Below are 16,118 nucleotides of genomic sequence, written 5' to 3' on the forward strand. Positions count from 1 at the left end.
TTTACTTATGTAGAAATTAAGATTATCCTAATGAATGGAAAATTTGAATTTTTTAAATAGAGAAAAATGTGACTTACCATATTCCTATTTCTTTTAACTTGCTGTTTGGAACTCCTTGGGGGAAAGGTCGATTCTTGACGATTTTAGAGTCATCATGTTTGCATTATAAATGCACTGCATACTTATATATTGCAATGCAATGCAATTACAATGCACCAAAAAGACTCTATTCATTCTTCATTTATGTCACTGCACAAAAGATTAACAATTTATCAATTATTTGTTTTAGCTAATAAGAATAAATAATAGCTAACTTCTATTGAGAATGACATTGCTCCATATATAAGAACTGCATTAGTTACTAGTGGAATGAAAAATTGTCAATAATTTGTATTGAATACCCATGTTAATTAAGGCTACAGCAAAGTGATGGATGGTTAACGTGGTACTTTGGCCTCCGCCTGTGACCATCTGCTACAACTCTTGGTAAAATATTCACTTGTGATCACTGTAGGAAGTTCTGACAGTAAAATAAGTATGAATAATATATTATTTTAAAACACTCTGTAGTGGATCTTTAAATTACACATTCCTTATTAAAAACAATATTTACGTATGAATGTGAAGTTTATTTTTTAATCGGATAAAAAATTTAAACAATGGAAATTGCTCACAATATGATTCGAATTTCTGTTTTTATATTTAGTATTTGGTTAAGTCTGTGTCTTGTGTTTAGCGCAATTCAACTGAATATAGTTCTGCTTTCTTAAAAAATATATTCGCTTCATATTCATCTTTTATTTTAGATAGCTGGATTCGTAACTTTTTATAATAACTCGTACATTTTTTGTAGTGTTTAAAGCCAAGCCATTTACTTTCCCAGAATAATAATAAAATACCACTGTGCTTTATGTATTATTACACCAAGAGAGATTGTATTAATAAAATGCAAATTATCCACACAAGAAACAAACTAAAAATGCTGATCCACTAGATGCGTTTATTCTGTAATGAAAGTTATTATGTGACTCGTTTAAACTACTGAAAAGATAATGAATTTTAGACCATTTTCAATCTGTGCTCAGATTGCAAATTGTTTTAAGTAATTGTTTTCCCCAAAAAATGATTTTCACATTCTGTAGTCTCGTTCTTTAATGATTAGAGAGTGGGAAAATTAGTATGTGACGCTGGAGAAGAGTTTGATCATGTGAAACATCATTATTTTTCATGACATTTTAAAATGCAGGATGTCACCTAAAGTAAATCATTGTTGTCACGAAAAGTTTTGTAGCATTTTGTCATCTAAATGCAGAAGTAATGTGTATACTTTTATGAATTCAATGACTTTATAATTTGTTCAAAAATTTCAGTAGTTATTCAATGACATTTTTTAATGACAACAGAATGTTTTACATCTTTATTTAGTATTATTCCGTAAATACGGCACTAGCGCTAACTCGCCAATATTTGCTGATTATATTTGATTACTATTTCTACTATTAGTATCTCGCTACGTCATCGTCACTATTTTGACTTGGCGAATTTCCGATTAGATAATTGCCTATTGCCGAGGGTGACTGAAGCAGAGTGATTTACAAATCTTATTTGTCTAGTTAAAAAATAAATAAATTTGTAAAAAAAAAAAAAAAAAAAAATCTTTTAATTATAAAATATTAAGATGATATTAACACTGGCAGATATATAATTGGTCAGTTCCCTTTCGATTCATTACGTTCATTTAGTTAATTCATTTTTATATAAATAAAAGTCATTGTGGCTATGTATATATGTATGTTCTACATTTCCTCCTAAGCAACTGACCCGGGTTCAACCAAATTTCGCGCACGTATTCTTATAAGGCATGAGGAAGATTACGGTCAACTTTTCGAAGTTTAAACATTCAATTAGTTATAAATTAATAATTTTTTTTTTTCATTTTTACATTCGAACTATTCTACTAATATTTTTACATTTTTTTCTTTTATTTTAATACGTCTTTTGATAATGTATTTTAAGTCAAATTAATTATTTTAAAGATGCTTAAAGTTAAGCTTACTCCAATTGTTCGAACAAAAACATTCTTTCTAATACTACTACATAGAGGAAAAAATTTGCAGTACTAATTAAGTTATTAATATTAATCTCTTTAAGTTATTAATAATAATAACTTGTGGAGAAAATTAACTATCGGTGGTTAATAAAAATCGTCTGATTCAATTGATATTCTAATTTTAATTAAAAGCAGAGATAAAAGGATTTGTATATTGTGATATTTTACATAAAAGTAGATTTTACCTTAAAAATATTTTAATTTCGAGTTTGCCGGATATATCAACTTTTTATTCATAAAAACCGGGCATCTACTGAAATATAATTTTGCTCAAACATGGATGGTTTCATAAATCGTAATAAATAAATAAAAATATATGCATTTTCACAAAATTACTAAAAAACAATTCAACTTAAAATAAATCCTGTTAAAATAAAAATGTGAAGCGAAATCGACAGTATGTTAAAAGAAGGATCCCATAATGTGTACTGCTTTGGACCGCAAAATGCATGTGCCCACTACTGGCGACGAATGGTTAAATAGTTTGCTTTGAATCAGCGCTTAAGCTCCAAAAGCTGGTACAATATTAGCATTTAATATGTATGTCAGTATTTGGCGACAGCGAGTCAACATTGTAGATCTAATTTTAGAGAGTTTTTCCAATCAAACCGTCCGATCTGGAATGTTTCTGTAAACTTGCTTTGTAACATTTATTTTTAAATAATTATGTTTTTTTTTTTCCTTCAAAATTTAAAGTATCTACCAGAGTTAGATTATTTTTTAAAATTCAAAGTAACAAATCTACATAAAGATTTCTTTATAAATGGTTTTACTTAATACTCATACGTATTTTCATTCACTACATTTACATACATACATCATACATATAATACATATTTTTAGAGCTTGAGTCATACATATTTTGATATATGTTATAACTACTTTCTTCTTAATAATTAATTATACTAGAATTCCAAGTCATTCTCCGAGTCTTGGTTGAAAAAAATGTCATTACAGAAGAAATTTACTTCCCAAAATAGCAAAATTTGCATACTTACTAATAACTTATTGAATTCACCTAAGGATATTCGATATTACTCTAAAAAGACCAAACTTAATTTTATTTTTCGTATTTGAATTTTATTTCACATTTTAATTATAGGTCGTGCAGATTCATGAAGAGTTTCCAGAAAATTGATGAATCCAAACAATACTATTAGTTCTAATAACATTAGAAGAAGTTTTTATTTAGTACGCGATTAATTTAAATATAAACATATTTTTTTAAAATGCATTTTATTTTAAATTCTTGTATTCAACATGTTTCATATTTAGAAAGATGAATTTTTGTAGATGATTTTTCACTTACTTCCAAATGTGCTTGAGTTTTAAAATTTATATTATTTGTGTATTTACGATGAAAATACACAATTTTAATACGTTCAAAAATGAATTATTAATTAAATCAAATTTTTATTTCATAATAATAACGGCGTCTGGTAGGGAGTTTGACTAGCAATACACCTTCACATAAAAAGTTTAAAAAAATAATACATCTTCACATAAAAAATAAAAAAATAATAATACATCACATAAAAAATAAAAAAATAATAATACATCTTCACATAAAAAGTAAAAAGAATAATAATATAGTTTCACATAAAAAGTAAATAATAATTTCTAAAAAAATTGTTGTTTCATAACTTATAAAAGAATGTTTTTACAAACTATTTTCAATTAAATTTATTGAAGAAAAATTTTCTGTCAATTATTCTCTTATCGTGTGGGAAATAATTTTCACTACAATCATCATTATAAGAAACAGACTGCTCACAAAGATAGTCTTATTTAAATGTATGAATAGTTATAACCAAATAGCTGTCTTGGTTTCGCAATCGGAAAATTGCTAGTTCGATTCTTGGGATTTAATAAAAATCTGTTATGAATACAGTTAAGTCATACTAGGGTACATTTGATAATGCCTTTCGATTTTTTTTTCTTCTTTTTTCTTTTATGTTGAACAGGTCTTTAACCATAGACAATATTCTCTTCTTGTAACCCCTTTGCAAAAAGGAAAAGATTTTCGTACCCCCGAAATCTGAAAAGTCAATTTAAACCAGCTAGGTTATCTTATAAAAGCGTTGCCTCCTTCCATCTACCCCCATAAAACTTGTGAATATTTGGCTAAGCCGTGAACAGATTTATTTATTACAGAAATTTAATACAAATTTATTACAGATACAGAAATTTATTTTCAGAGTCCCGTGCATAAGCGTTTTGTGCTTCACAGCATAGAGAAGAAAACCAAGAACGCATTTAAAAAAACTTTTTTCGACCCATTGCAACCAAAATTCGACACAGAATTACAATTGTAATAAAAAGTTACTTAACAGATTTCATTTATCTATATATCTGCGCTTTCGCATTTACATGCATGCGAAAGTACAGTCCGACAGACAGTCAACCCTTTGATAGATTTGATTCAAAATTTGATACATATCTACACTTTATATGCTAAAATGTGTATCAAATTTTAAAGATCTAGCTCTTTGCGTTTAGTAGTTATCGTGCTCAATTGGATTCGAACAAATAGACAAATTTCAGTATTTTCACTATCTTAGCATACGAGAAAGTAAAAATACCCTTGGGCTTAAAACAGATTCCACTGTTTTTTTTGTTTTTTTTTGTTTTTTTGTTTTTTTTTTTTTTCGTTCCCCAAGTCGTGTTAACTCAAAATGTTTTTGAATTATCGTGTTCGCAGATTGACAAACCGATCGACAGACATAATTCGAAAAATGTATTTTTCTGACATGCATAGGAAAAATCTAAAACGTTGAGAGTCATCAAAATCTGAAGTTCAAATTTTTCGACGATTACAGTATTTTCCATAGAGCTGAGATACTGATTGAGGGAGTACATCCCTACTTTGGTGCAGGACAAGATAAAATCACGTGACCTTGGGATAGAATTTGTGTTCGCTGTAACCGCATTCTCCGTTCCCCATTATATTTCAATTTCAGATTTTTTTCTGGCTTTCAACTGTTGGATTTTAAAGCTTATTTAATCCATTCTTAACTATTCTGTGCAACCGGAAGAAAGGAAAAGCTTCTAAGGATAGTCCTGTATCACTTCACAGGTATGAACAATAAACATTTTCTGTTTATACCCATTTTAAGTCAATTTAAAATTTCGTAACCTCGATCACTCAGTTATTTTGGTGTTATAACTGAATAATATTTCATAGTTTGGTTTAGTTATTGTATTAAATTTATTTAACTTGTTATTAAGCTTCATTTAAACTGATGTAACTGGATTATATTTTGCTACTTGCTTTATTTTAATCTCGAATGTGTTGTTAGTGCTTGATCGCAAGCTTGGCGTGATTTTTTCTCGTCAATACAAGTGTTTACATAAACAGTACTGGCCGATTAATAATTGTGTATTTATTTTAGTGCAAATAAAGTTCCTTATTATTTCCAATATGTTGTTTCTTTTTTACCATAAACATTGGAATCGTATTATACTGTGAAAGATATTAAATCAACATTGTAAATGAAATAGTGAAGCTAAAACGCATGTTTTATTGAAAATGTTATATAGTAAAATTTCCTAAATGTGCTAGCAGTAATTGCATGTTTTTATAAATTTTAATTAAGATCTAAAAAGAAACTAGTGGATATTCTAAAGATAAGAATCTATTAAAGAAAGAAATGCTATCTTTACAGATAAAAATTTTGCCTAAATGTTAACCTTTATTAATAACTTGCGATATGCACATACCCTAAAGTCATTCCCCGAAGTCACGTGACTCATGTTGCATACACTTGTTTAGACAAGAAACAAGCGACTAGCTTTCTCCATTTATATATCAGATCTATGGTATTTTCATTTTCTTAGCATACGAGAAAGTAAAAATACCCTTGGGCTTAAATCAGATTTCACTATTAGTTTTTATGACCACCGTTCCCAATCGTTTTTTTTTTTTTTTTTTCGTTTCACAAGTTGTGTTCAGTAATCACGAGCAGACGTAAAAGAAAGTAATGTATTTGTAAAAATGCGTGAGTGTCATATTTTTAGTTTAAAAAAAAGAAAAGAAAATTATTTATTAATTAATCATAAGTAAAAAGAACAATTTAACACATCTATACAACCAATTATAATAAAATGTTTAGAGTACTATGATGTACTTTCTTCCTTATTAATAATAAGGAAGAATTTAAAATTATAAAACATCGCGAATGCCTCCTTGACAATCCCATTTCGGGTACTGGCGCAGTTTAAGCAGCTCTAATTTAGAGGGCCGGAAAGTATGGCACTATGTACTTACGAATCTGATCGTGACTCACGATAACGAACTATATTTCCTACAGCTTTTTTGGACGGCATTAGACAGAAGAGCTTTAATCCAACAAAGTCTGAACACTCAAATGTATATTTTGTTTAAACCAGCAGGAGTGGTCTCTCCGAAACTTTCTCGCAACTCACCAATAAAAGTCTTATTCTTTTTCTTCCGGATAAAATTCTGGACATTAGGTACGGCCTCGAACGACATACATGACATTGGTGAACAATAATTACGAAACAGTTAAGAATCTAATAATTTTACTGAATCTAAGTGTGAATATGCATTTTGCACGCATTTTTCCGATTGACTGAAATCAAAATTTAAGACAGAACTACAGTTGTAGTCACAAAATCACATAATGAATTTCATCGATTTAAATGGTTGTGGTTACATGCATACGAAAGTACAGACCGACCGACCGACAAACTGTTAACCTTTTGACAGATTTGGTTGAAAATTTGATAAGAATCGGCATGTTAGATGCAAAATTGTGTTTTACCAAATTTTATCAATCTCGCTTTTTACTTTTTGCAGTTAACCTGACCGACAGATTTTCTGTCAATGGATTGTGCTCAAAATTTGTTGGAAATTTACACATTTAGTTTAAAATCCTTATATTAATTTTCATTCTTTTAACTCAAAGTGTTTTTGAGTTAAAAAACACCTTGAAAAGAATCACGAAAAGAAAGAAAGAACACTTGAAAATTTGATAAGAATCGACATTTCAGATGCTAAACTGTGGTTTACCAAATTTTATCAATCTAGCTTCTTACTTTTTGCAGTTAACCCGACAGACAGATTTTCTCTCAATGGATTGTGCTCGAAATTTGCTCGAAAACAGCTCGATTTTAAACTAAATTACACATTTAGTTTAAAATCCATATCGCTGCTTGAAATGAACAGTGGCATATCTGCAAAAATCGATTTTTTTTTTATTACATCAAAAAATTCATTTTTTTTTACTCTTTCTTGTGGTAATGTCGGCATATCTCTAGTTTCAAAATATCACGCAGCAATCGCTAGTGTCGTTGTGCATAGTTGGTATTTTGGCGCGCTTCTCCTAGTAAACAACGACACAGCCGCCATTGCGTCAGTTCTGAAGAAGTGCTTGGAGGAGGAACATCTATGTCTCTGTAAGTTGATTCGGCATAAGTACCCTTAATACCATTTTACCTCTATGTTTCACTATGTATTATGAAAATAAAATCGGCATTTCGGCTGATGCGCCGGTGTTACATCGAGTGGGAGACTAACTACTGATCTCTCACTCAAAGTAAAACTGTCACTTGAGCTGATATGCCGGTGTTTCTTCAATGTAAGAATCCGCTAACTGTAGTTTTTTTAAAAAAAGACTGGAGTATTGGTTGATGTTCTGGTGTTTCCCTCATTTTGGAGAAAACCAGATCAAAATACTTCAAAATAAGTGTGTTGTTTTCTGCATTATTTTAAAGACTTTACTGATTTCAAAGCTTTTTTGCTTCATCCAATTGACTATTGTCCAGACTTCTGCATGCAGTTGTTTAATTTTATTGTTATTTGTTTGTTGTAGTTCTTAATTCTTCAGATGGCGAGAAAGCGCCAAATGATAGAAAAAGGCGTTACTGAAGCACCAGGCCCATCACACAGGGATGAATGGCGAATTGTGTCACCAGATCCATCACCAAGGGATGAATGGCGAATTGTGCCACCAGTGTCACCAACAGCGATAGGTTCTACATCAACGGTTTTAGGTACACAAGAATGGGTAAACAACCTGCCGGACCCCGATTATTTTGAACTACAACCAGTACAACCAATGCAGTACAGATGCAATGATAGCAATGAGATGCAAGACTTTTGTGAAGATGCCAGAATAATTAATACTGATGGCACTTTGAATTATATTAAGACTTAAATAATGGAGTTAACGAAATGATTGAGACTGATGGAGTTTCTAAAAAGACTGAGACTGGAATTCCTGAAACCAGTGAGACTGGAGTTACCAAAGTTAATAAGACTAGTACTAGTATTACCAAGATAAATGGGAATAAAATTTCCGAAGAAAATGAGTCTAGTGTTAACAAAATGAATGAGAATGGAGTTAATGAAGAAAATGAGGCTGATGTTACCAAAATAAATGAAAATGAAGTTACCGAAAAAAATGAGACTGCTGTTACCAAAATGAATGAGAATGGAGTTAATGAATTGGATAAGACTGGTAGAGATTCTGATGGGGCACCAGACCCCTTTGCAGCGTCTGACGGCGAAGAAAATGATCCGTCATACAACCCTGACAATGAAATGAGCAATAATAATATTTTATCCCTACCAGATGCCAAAAAACCGAAGCTTTTGACCAAGAAACCCAAGAAAGAGAATCAGAGGTAAACAAGAAAACATTTGAGACAATTGGGTAAAGAATACATCGGTCGCACTGACAAGCTTGTCGCCGCTAAAAAGCTGTTACCGCCATGTCAAAATTATAAGTTAAACTGCAAGGAGAAAATTGATGAGAGCCAAAGACAAGAAATGTTTACAACCTTTTGGGCCCTTGGAGACTTGCAGCGTCAACGTCAATACGTCAGAGATTGTATGCAAACAGTAGCGCCAAAAGTAGAAAGGGTCACTTTGAATGCGACACGTATTAGAGGTAAAAACCAAGGATATTATGTGATCCATAAAGGTGAAAGATTCAGAGTCTGTAAGTATTTCTTCAAAAACACATTCAACATAACAGACAGGTTCATCAGAACAGTCATTGAAAAAATAGACAACGAAACAAATATTCTAAAAACAGATCAAAGGGGAAAACACCAGAAGCATAACAAAATAGAAGTTACTTTGGTGGAAAATGTTCATAAACACATCAATTCCATCCCCAAAATCCCTAGCCACTACTGCCGACAAGACACTTCACGAGTTTACATCGAAGGGGGAAAGTCTATCGCAGATTTGCATAGAGACTACAAGAAGGAACGGGAAATAGAAGGAAAAAAATGTGCTACTTACGACCAATATTTCCAAATATTTAAGACGTATAATATTAGCTTTTTTCAACCAAAAAAAGACCAATGTTCACTTTGCCGACAATACGAAAACTCTCCAAAATCGGATGCATTAACTGAGAAGTATGAGCAGCATATCATAGAGAAAGATCTTTCTCGAATGGAGAAGCAGGCAGACAAAGAAAACTCGGACGCTGAAACTGCTGTTGCTGTGTATGATTTACAAGCTGTTCTTTCGGTTCCGAACTGTTTGGTGTCAGACTTTTATTACCTGTCTAAGGTGGCTTCATACAACTTTACTATATTTAACATTAAAAAAGATGAAGTGTTCTGTTACTTCTGGAACGAAACACAGGGACACCGTGGCCCAGTAGAAATCGGAACGTCCGTCTGGAAGTATCTCTCTTACCTTGATGCACTGGGGTCAGTGAAAAATGTCATCTTTTACAGCTACAACTGTTCTGGACAGCAAAAAAAACCAATACTTAATGTCTATGTATCTCCAAGCAATTAATAAAATGAACTTCGATTCAATCACACACAAATATCTTGTCACAGGGCATACTCAAAATGAAGGTGATAACGTACATAGCCAAATTGAAAAATCGGTCAATCACTTTTTGCGTGGACAACCCGGCATATTTTCACCAGTTCAATACTCAACAATAATCAGTATGACAAAAAAAAAAGGAAAGCCATACAAACTTCTTGAGATGATGTACTCCGATTTCCTAAATATTAGGGATACGGGCATCCCTATCCCAGCAATTTCAGAAATGAGCGTCATTATGTTTAAAAAGAGTGAGCCCTTGAAGATTTATGAAAAAAGGTCTTACGGGGATGCGCAGTTCCAAATCGTAGTAGATTTAGAAATGAAGAAAACTCGAAAGTCTGGGAATCCAACATTTCCTGATTATGAGCAGGCATACCCAACCCCATTCAAGGTGGCAAAAAAAAACAAAGGAGAAGCTACTGGGTGTGTTAAAAAATGGCCTTATTCCTCGACAGTTTTCCGATTTTTATAACAGTTTGTAACTAGTTTGTACCTACTTTATTTCCATATTAAAACGTTTCAAATGAATTATTTTTATTTTATTTCCAATTAATTAAATAATAACTTACCTTATTGTTGCCTAGAATTATCTTCAGTATTTAATAATAATACTTACGTAACAACGGCATATCTTCATTTCTTTCTTAAATAGTAATATTTTAGGCATTTTTTCTTTGCCTGTATAAGTAGTTCAGTAAAAAACAATTATTTTACCACCAAAATATTTCGCTGTGGCTAATAATATATTCTGGAATAATTTATTCGATTGTGCAAAAACTTTGAAACGCTCTCCTGAAAAGTAGTGTTTTGCAAATATGCCACTGTTCATTTCAAGCAGCGATATATTAATTTTCATTCTTTTAACTCAAAGTGTTTTTGAGCTGTCGTGTTTACAGACAAACAAAATGCCAAAAATGTGTTTTTCGAACTCATGGAAACGAAGAGATTCGTCAAAATCTCGAGTTCGAATTTTTTTTTTTGATTGATTTGATTTAATTGATTACAATACTTTCTCTATACTTCGTATACGAGAAAATAAAAATATGTTTTGTTGATTTAGACGCTGTACATTACAGCAAAGGTAATGTAGCAGAAAGCAGAAGGCTTAGCAAACATTTTAGAGCCCTAAACCCATTACTCTAATTACAAAATTAATTCCAAAGAAACGAAAATTATTATTATTATCAATTAAATTTCTAAGAGAAAATACGTACTTCTGCCTAAGAATGTAATCGCATCCAAGTTATTTTATGTGTGGCATATTTTATTTTAAAAATACTTTCCGTTAGTTTGGACTTTGTAAATTACACAAAAATAATGAACAAATAATTTATAGGATATCTACCTTAATTCATTGCTCTATTTACGGAATTAATTCTAAAGAAACTAAAATCACTGTTTTAATTTCTAAGGGACAATGTGTATTTGTATATTAGAGTAGAATTACATACAGTTATTTTCTGCATGATTTAAATATAAGGTATTTTATAATTTATTTAAAAAAATATTTTCTATTGGTTTAGGCATTACAGACTACAGTGAAAATAATTTAAAAGATAGTAGACATATTTTACTAAAACATATTTTATGGCGGAGCTGCCCAAACTTATTGCTCCAATTACAAAATTAGTTCCAAAGAGATTAAAATTATTATTGTTTAAATTCCTAAGGGAAAATATGTATTTGTATCTTTGAATATAATCGCTTACGAATTATTTTGGTTGTGCTGTAACATTTGTTGATTTAGACGTTGTAAATTACACGAAAATAATGAACAAATATTTTATAAGGTATCTACTCAAATTCATTGTACTAAATACACAGTTAATTCTAAAGAAACTAAAATTACTATTTTGATTTCTAAGGGAAAATGTATATTTGTATCTTAGAATATAATCACATATAATTATTTTATGAATGACTTAAAGGCAGATTTTCAATAATTTATTTAACAAATATTTTCTGTTGGTTTAGACATTATAGACTACAGAGAAAATAATTTAAAAGACAGTAGTGGAATAAAAACATATTTTATGGCGGTTTACAATATTAGTTCCAAAAAGATTAAAATTATTATTGTTTAGTTAGGAATTTAATTGTTATTATTGATATTGTTTAATTAATATTGTTTAAGGGAAAATATGTATTTGTATCTTAGAATATAATCGCTGACAAACTATTTTTATTAATAAAAATTATGTTAAAATTTATAGAATTTCTAACTGAAAAAACTAAAACTTACACTACTGAAACATAAACACTTATGCAAAACACGGAACAAAATGACGACCATAAAATCAAAGGAATAGATTCCATCGCATTGCGGCTAAAAAATGATTCCAAGACAAACATTTCTTGTAGAAGTGTTTCGCATATTTATAAACAGTAGAATATAAAAGAATGTTCTCCAGACAGTAGTAACCACAAGAAAACAATAAATTCAAAATATCGTGATGTTTTATTAAATGTAATAAAATAATACTATTCTGAACTAGATTTATGACGCTTTGTTTGTTTGAAGAATCATTTCAATTAAATATAAAACGTTTGTAATTTTCTTATACTTAATTTTATTGTTTATCTTTATAATACTGCAAATTATTACACAGTTTTAAATAAATAAGAGTTACTAAGAAGTTAAATAGGTAAGGTAAGTAAGTTAAGAGTTAAGTAAGTAACTAATTAAAATAACAAGAGTTACACATAAAGTCAGAAACAAATCCACCAAGTTTTGTTTATTTATTTATTTGAAAAATCTTTTCATATTTTGTCAAATCAGTCAAGGGTGCGGGGCCTTCGAAAAATGGGATCTTGCGCGTTACTTCCTCCGCTGACCCTGGTGAGTAATTGCAAAAGAAAAGATCTCTTCAACATTCCAAATGCTCGAATTGGCTCTCAGAACTCACCCTAAATTGGCTCTCAGAACTCACCCTCAGACAAACACCCTAAATTAGAGTGGATTACTGTCTTCTAAAAAGTGTTATGAGTTGTTTTCTCAAAATTTAAGAAAACAAGTTTTTTAGACTACTCTTAAATTATCGCTATCGAAATGGGAAGCATTCTAATTAAGGATAATGAATATAAACTTTGTTATAAATTTTTATTTCTAAATATAAAGTTAGTAAATTAGTAATTGCGTAATTAATAATTACATAGTAATGAATAAGAAAAATTAATTTTTTAATTGCTCGAAAGATTTGATATTACATGTATTTATTTTTCTGTGTTTGAAAATGTGATACATAGCTTAAGGATGCAATAAATATGCTTATGAGTATGATGAAAGTAAGCATATATATATATATATATTCAAAATTATAAATTAGCTTTCAGAAATTTTGCTGAAATTTTTGATTACGTTATACAAAGTTCAATGAAATACTATTGTTTAAACAAATGTGTATTTTATAATTCCAAGTCAACATTTCTGAACTATTCGGTTTCTTAATAATCATATAAGAAAAGATGTTTATTTAAAAAAAAATGTATTGAAGATTATGGGTTTTAGATGTAGTTATCTCCTTATTTCTTGTACATATACCTTATCGAAAAATAGGTGTAGTCTTTTTAAAGTTTTTTTTTATAAAACAATCCAGATGTTGTTTCTTTCGTGTCATTTGATTCTTTAACTTAACGTTTCCACATATAATCAGACTAAGAATTTATTTTTTCCTAAGAGCTAAAAGAGCTTTTAAATTCGATATTTATTCCATTTCATTAGCTTTCGTTTAATATGATCACTTCAGGACTTATTTAAATAGCATTAACTGATGAATAACAATAAACATGCTGAGTAAAATTTCTTATGTTTTTAACAAAAACTGGGGAGGGGGAGGAAAAACGCACTTGCCTTTTCTCAAGTTTATCTATAATTCATTTATAAAAGTAACGATTAAAAAATTCATCAGTTATTGCTTATCAATAATTATTTCTTAAAAATTCTCTTATACATAGTTCGCACTTTTTATTTAAAATTTTTTAAATCATGAATTCTTAATTCCAATTTTTTTATGCCATTATTGCTATATCTTTCACCTGTATTTTCTCCCTTTCTTTGTTCTGAAAAAATTCCAAAAAAACATTCTTTTGTTGTTGTTATTCAATAAAACTTCCATAACATATTCTGTAAAACTTCGAAACGATTTTTTTTTCATTCAGTAAAGCTTCCATAATAAAAATTAATGTACAAACTAATGTACAGACTATATGTACAAATCAGGGAAAAAAAGTCATAAATTTTAAATTATATATCTCTGAACGCTTTGCTTTCTAAAACATATCAAAAAATTATACATCGAAAATTAAATAAGGTGGAAGTTGAAAGGTTAACCCTGAAGTACTATTGATCACGATTTTCTCTAAAACTATATTTTCAAAAGAAAAAAATATATAGCATTAATTAAATGTTTTTAAAATTTGTGCAAACATTAGCAGATCAGAAATTACCACATCTTTTGTTCTGTCATTTGGGCTTATTTTCCCTTAAAAAAAAGGGTAAAAAATAATTAACCTTTCTGTTTTTTCTGAAGGATTTTGGAAAATCCCGAAGACTAAATTTAAGAGCAAGGCACGTTTTATTATTTATTTGACGAAAATTTGAGTTTTAACAAGTTTGTTTTCATCGAGTTCTAGGCAAGTAGATCTCTGCAGTTTTCGTTTTAGTTCAAAAAATAATAATAAATAAAGAAGAAAAACGAAATAAAAAGAGGTTAATTTAATTGGTCATTAACACCAAAATATTAATAAATGGTTATTATTAACACCAATAAAAAATTCTATTAACTAAAACAAAGGATTTTAAAATCTTCTGTCCCAAAATTGCTTTTCAAGAGGTTTTGAGGTTTTTTTCTTTTTCCTACCAAGACATAAAGCAAAAGGCCAAAAACATTTAACTATCCCAGAAATTTCTACTGCTTGAGAAAAGAACTAATGCAACATTGATAAAAAAAAATATTACATTATTGTTAAAAATATTGCATCAAACTGAAAACATTTTCATTGAAACAAAGTAGGACGTAATTTAATGTTTATTTTATGAAAGTGTGCATATTTAGCTCATCATTTTTTAATTAGCGTAATAAAAATCTTAGCTACTAGATAAACTATTTTAGAAAAGCTTTTTTCACTATTTTTATAAGGAGTCAAATAAAAAAGAATTCTTTTAAACAGTCAATCATATTCTTCACTCTAACCACTGTGCAACGAGCATCAGATGGGTTAAAATAAAATTCACTGCTCTTTAGACCACTCTGAAAGGTTCTTTTTTACTAAGTGATAAGGCAAACAGCTTGCGTGCCAAAACTATTCTAAAGCGTAGGAACACAACTCCAGCTGCACGGCAGGGTTGTAAAAACATTGCAACACGACAAAAGCACATCCGCATTTTGTTACTGTTGTTTCTTTTCTTATCAATCCAGGACAGCTTCAACGAGAGAAGTTTGGGTAATATGGATTTAATGAATGCACGGAATGTCACTTAGCTAAAGTGAAGTATGAATGCTTTCCAAAAAGAAAAACAACAATTGTTCGTTCTCACGATTGATTGCGAAAATCTTTTAATCAATAAGCCTAAGTTATGTCTTCATCAATCGATGGTCTTTACAGAAATTAATTCTAACCACTGTGCTGAAATGAACTGCGAGGAAAATCAATGATGTATAATTGTAGCAATTCTCTGAAATGCTCACACTTAAAGAGAAGCCCACTGCCTTTTAAACTATTTCTAGTTAAAAACTGATATTTAGAAAGACAAATTTCATTTGAAGCAGATGATTTCTTAGTTTATCCATTGTCCAGTGTTAACAAATAATTTTTAATAACCGATCACGAACTTTCTGTATTTAGAAAGAATTTTATTCTTCAGATCTAATCCCAACTTATACGAACGATTTTTGATGAATTTTGCCTTCCTCACTATTTTGGAATTTAAAACAACTTATTTTAAAATATCTTATGCATCCCTAATATACGTGTGCCTATTTTGAAGAAGATATTTTATTTGTATATTAGTAGAATTTATATTTTCTTATTTTCATTACAATAATGAGATGAATTATTTTCTATATTTTTCTTATTTTAAATCTTCACTTTCTATATCTACAAATTAATAATTACTGTTTTATACAACTCTTTCTTTCAATTCATAGTTATAATAATTTATATCAAGTAATCTGTAAGATAAAAGAA

The sequence above is a fragment of the Argiope bruennichi genome, chromosome X1 (assembly GCF_947563725.1).
Source record: "Argiope bruennichi chromosome X1, qqArgBrue1.1, whole genome shotgun sequence".
NCBI classification, from domain to species: domain Eukaryota; kingdom Metazoa; phylum Arthropoda; class Arachnida; order Araneae; family Araneidae; genus Argiope; species Argiope bruennichi.